At 45.0% G+C, this 5,190-nt stretch overlaps 1 pseudogene; it reads left to right on the top strand.

Annotated features, from left to right (window-relative positions):
- Nucleotides 1-460: 460 nt before the first annotated feature.
- Nucleotides 461-578, top strand: LOC126475871 (5S ribosomal RNA; annotated as a pseudogene).
- Nucleotides 579-5,190: the final 4,612 nt, after the last annotated feature.

Below are 5,190 nucleotides of genomic sequence, written 5' to 3'. Positions count from 1 at the left end.
GGAAGTCATTTCTGAAAGTATTTGTATGGAGTGTAGCCATGTATGGAAGTGAAACGTAGACGATAAATAGTTTAGACAAGAAGAGTATAGAAGCTTTCGAAATGTGGTGCTACAGAAGAATGCTGAAGATTAGATGGGTAGATCACATAACTAATGAGGACGTAATGAATAGAATTGTAGAGAAGAGAAATTCGTGGCACAACTTGACTAGAAGAAGTGATCGGCTGGTGGGGCATTTTCTGAGGCATCGAGGGATCACCATTTTAGTATTGTAGGACAGCGTGGAGGGTAAAAATCGTAGAGGGAGATCAAGAGATGAATACACTAAACAGATTCAGAAGGATGTAGGTTGCAGTAGGTACTGGGAGATGAAGAAGCTAGCACAAGATAGAGTAGCATGGAGAGCTGCATCAAACCAGTCTGTGGACGGAAGACCACAACAAAAACATGTAAATTCATCGCCAACGGCCTTACCGCAGTGGTAACACCGGTTCCCGTCAGATCACCGAAGTTAAGCGCTGTTGGGCTGGACTAGCAGTTGAATGGGCAACCATCCGGTCTGCCGAGCGCTGTTGGCAAGCGGGGTGCACTCAGCCCTTCTGAGCCAAACTGAGGAGCCACTTGATTGAGAAGTAGCGGCTCCGGTCTCGTAAACTGACATACGGCCAGGAGAGCGGTTTTCTGACCACATGCCCCTCCATATCCGCATCCAGTGACGCCTGTGGGCTGAGGATGATACGGCGACCGGTCGATACTGTTGGGCCTTCCAAGGCCTGTTCAGAAGGAATAAATTCATTTAATATCGATTTTAAAAACATCGTATTGGAGTCGATTATTGTCGCTTATCGATATGTTTTACGCCGATGACGAAATCGAAAACTGTCACCATCGCATATCCCTATTGCGGAAAATAGATGTAAATGAAGATGTAGTGACGAACTCAACGTGTAATCTAGTCACTGACGAAAGCAACAGAAAAGAGTTGGGTGGAGCTCGGTTTGGCTCGTCGACTTTCCCGGCGACTACAGCAAGTGTTGCACGATTGCTCCTCCCAGTGTGGCGCAAACGATCCCGGCCAGTGCGCGGCAGTGACGTCGTCGCCTGTCGAAACAACTGCGCGCCACCGCAGCATCTGCTGGAAAAGGGAAGGCAGGCACAGTCGCAGCAGCAGCAGCGGCAGCGGCGAGTCCGGTTTCAGATTAAAGGACATCGTTTGCGAGGCTATTGTGAGCGGCGCGCGCCGCCCGCTGAGCTAATCCTTATTAGCTGGCGGCCGGGGACGGCGGGCCGCCATTGTGCTCCGGACGGCACACCGGTCGAGGCGTAACCCACATGGCACGCCACGCAGCCGCGTACCAGCCCGGCGTGGGTGGCTACGAATTACAGAGCGGCCGAGGCGGCCCGTGATAATTGCCGGCGAGAATTTATCCGCGCCTTTCACGTCGTAATTAAAAGTCGCCGGCTGAGCCGCGCCGGCTGCGCAACACAGGCCTGGAATCGCTAATGCCGATTAACCGCGTCCGACTGCCTGCCCGACCTCTTACGAAACACCTGCGCCTTTACTGGCAGCCGAGGTCATTATGAGACAGTCTTCTCTTTTGTTCCGATTTATTTTTTCTCTCCATTACACGTGATGCGGAGAATTAAAAGTGAACCAGTGTTCAATTACAACATTACACACTTTTAGTAGAATCACAAACAGTCATTGATAGCGAATATTTTTTCCTGTACTTTATTACCGGTTTCGAGCTAAGTGATCATCAGACACGTCTATTTTTCTAGACAAATATAGAGTCCTAGTTTTTATGGACTTACGGTCTTCAGTCTGAAGACTGGTTTGATGCAGCTCTCCACTTTACTATGCACTGTACAAGCCTCTTCACCTCTGAATCACCACTGCGGCCTACGTCTATTTCAACCTGCTTAATGTATTCATCCATTGGTCTCCCTCTGCAATCTTCTTCGCCCTTCCCTCACCCCACAATTCCCTCCGTTACCAGCTTGCTATTCCTTGATGCATCAAAATCCGTTGCTTCAGTCCGAATGTGTCATAAAATTCCTATCTCCCCAATTCGAGTCACTATGTCATTAGCTACGCAATCTCTCCATCAAATCTTCAGTATTCATCTATAGCATTACACTTCAAATGCTTCTGCTCTCCTTGGAACGGGATATCCTCCTCCATCATTACTTTTCCTCAACAGTACTTGCCGATACCAGTATTATTTTTCGAAATTTGAACAGGTCACTATTATCTCAGTTGCTTTTCTGAAAACTCTCATATAATATTAAACACAGTATGTCATATTTCAAGCTAAAATTTATGAAAAGGAAGTACTTTGTAAAAAATTTTAGTTTCGATGCTATAATCGATAAGTACTAGTTCTGAGTGTACAGTTAAAAATTTTTTTTAGAAACTTTTCTAATTACGAATTATTTGCACACTTAAAACTCTATTATTAATTACGCAATCCTGTACTGTTTAATGTGTTTATTTCAGGATTCATTTATGAAATAATAATCGAAATTAATAATTTAACGAAACTAGTACGAATTCATTTGCCAGTTTAGGTTTTTGAGTGCCTCTACGACATTTTCTCATTGATAAAACCTGCGACCATATATGCAACCCTTCTTTTTATACGTCTAACACCACCCTGACAGTCCTACCTGGGACGTGACCCACAAACGTGAGCAATTTTCTAGGATAGGTTGCACGGATCTTCGTTGCAAACAGATTGAATTTTCTCAGCATATTACCAAGAAATCGAATATGCCACCTACTTTGTCTACGACGGAGCCTAGTTGGTGACTCCCTTTCACATATGTAAAAAGCTTTCACACCCAGGTATTTGTATGAGTACACTGATTAAAGTTATGGCCCGCCCGGTTAGCCGAGAGCGCTTCCTGGAGTCGGGTAGGCGCGCCGGCGGATTAACGACGAGGGCCTGTGTGCCAGCCAGCCTGGATGTGATTTTTAGGCTGTTTTCCACATCCCCCTAGGCGAATACCGTGCTGGTCCCCACGTTCCGCCTCAGTTACACGGCTCGCAGGCTTCTGAACACTTCCGCACTATTCCATGGATTACACTTGTCGCAGACAGTATGGGTACACTAATTCCTTCCTGGGGGGTACGGGGTGGCAGCAGGAAGGGCATCCGGGCACCCCTTAAACTAACATTGCCACATCCGATTAAACATGCCGACCCTGCGTCTCGGCGGGACAAAAGACACAAGCAAAAGAGAGACTGATTAAAGTTATGATTCATTAATACTGTAGGAATAGGTTATACTACATTTTGTTGTTTTGGAACGCACAGAATTTTACAATCTTGTACGTTTAAAGCAAATTGCCACTTGGTATCTTATCAAGATCTCACAGTATTTGTGCATGTGCAGATTTTTCAGACCGCAATGCGTTGTAAGCAACTACATCATATGGGCAAACGTTTCAGGTAACTATTAATACTGTCGGCCAGATCGTTAATATACAACCTACCAATCGATTGTGCCTCCTTACATCTCAGAGGCATGACTGAAGTTAATTGTGCATCTGTCGATGACTCTTAGTCGCAGATTACGTGCTGCTTCCTCCCTACCAAGAAATCTCTGCTGGTTCTAGGTTTTTTATTACAATTACTACGATTCTGGATCACATATGTAAGTGGCCTACTCGGTAGCATTCTGCTAGTATTTGTAAAGCACTGGTCCATCATAGGGCCAGCAGTTACATTTGGGGTGTTTCAGGGTATATTACGTTATAAATCAACCAATGTACATCATTCCCAACCGAATCAGTTTATGCACCGATGTTTGAGGAGGTGCAACGCCATACTGATAAAATGTCGTCATACCGCCAAGTTCTTTGTAAATTTCCTCGATATTGCAATCACTGAAACAAACATACTGCGCCTTTTCACGACCGAGTATTTATTTCTTTAGCGTCTTTAATTTGTTTTCAGAATATTGAACAGTGTGAAGAAGCTATTATGCCCACAGAAGATAAACTACACACTGTCATAGTGTATGCCAAACGCTTAGTTGTACCACAAATTCCTTCATCTCTGTTCATGTAACATCGATAGCGTTTAAGGCTTTATTCCTAACATGTTACGGCCAATACACTAACAGTAAACCACACATAAATGACAAAAACTTTCAAACTTGTCTCACGTGCAGCTACTCAGAACCAAGTACGCGGAAAATCCAGGAGCTTTAATTTCTTCGTAGCTTCTTGTTTCAGTGTTATAGCCAGTAAAACAGAAAGGTTAAACTACTTGGCATTGTGGCTCTTACAGGCCCTTGACCTGCCCACTAGTAGCTGCCTCATCCTCTGTCTGAGACATTATAGCCAGTAAATCACGTGGAAATTCTTACCGGCTTGGGTAAGGGCAAAAAAAGATGTTTGCACACTACAGTTTCCAGTTCGAAGTCTACATACGCTCTTCAATACACCTTATTTTCTCATTCTTACTCGATGTTTTCATAATTCAACTTAAAAAATGAACAGGTCTATCCTCTTTTAACTAACTGCTATGTAAAATCCGCTAGCACCAACTGTGCTTCCTAGCCATGCGACTGGCGATATAAAGGCCGATCGACAGCCGTGAAACTAAATATTGGGCCGGCCGCTGCGGTCAAGCGGTTCTAGGCGCTTCAGTCCGAAACCGCGCTGCTGCTACGGTCGCAGGTTCGAGCCCCGTCTCGGGCATGGACGTGTGTGACGTCCTTAGGTTAGTTAGGTTTAAGTAGTTCTAAGTCTAGGGGACTGACGACCTCAGATGTTAAGTCCCATAGTGCTCAGAATCATTTGAACTAAATATTGCCAGAGAATGAACTTACATCACTTTCTGATAAATACGTTAAGTCCTTGATGAGGAAGGGAAATTTTGTCAGTTCGCCACAAACGAAATTTTTTTTTTGTCTATAGTACGAGTAAAGCTCATTTCCGCACACATCGCATCATTCTCTTTTTCAAAGCGTTGAAAAAATGTCTCTGAGCACTATGGGACTTAACTTCTGAGGTCATCAGTCCCCTAGAACTTAGAACTAAAACCTAACCAACCCGACATCACACACATCCATGCCCGAGGCAGGATTCGAACCTGCGACCGCAGCGGTCGCGCGGCTCCAGACTGTAGCGCCTAGATCCGCTCGGCCACTCCGGCCGGTTAAAAGCGTTAAAAGTGCA

This window comes from Schistocerca serialis, chromosome 4 (genome assembly GCF_023864345.2).
Source record: "Schistocerca serialis cubense isolate TAMUIC-IGC-003099 chromosome 4, iqSchSeri2.2, whole genome shotgun sequence".
NCBI lineage: Eukaryota > Metazoa > Arthropoda > Insecta > Orthoptera > Acrididae > Schistocerca > Schistocerca serialis.
This window is presented reverse-complemented; position numbering and strand designations above follow the sequence as displayed.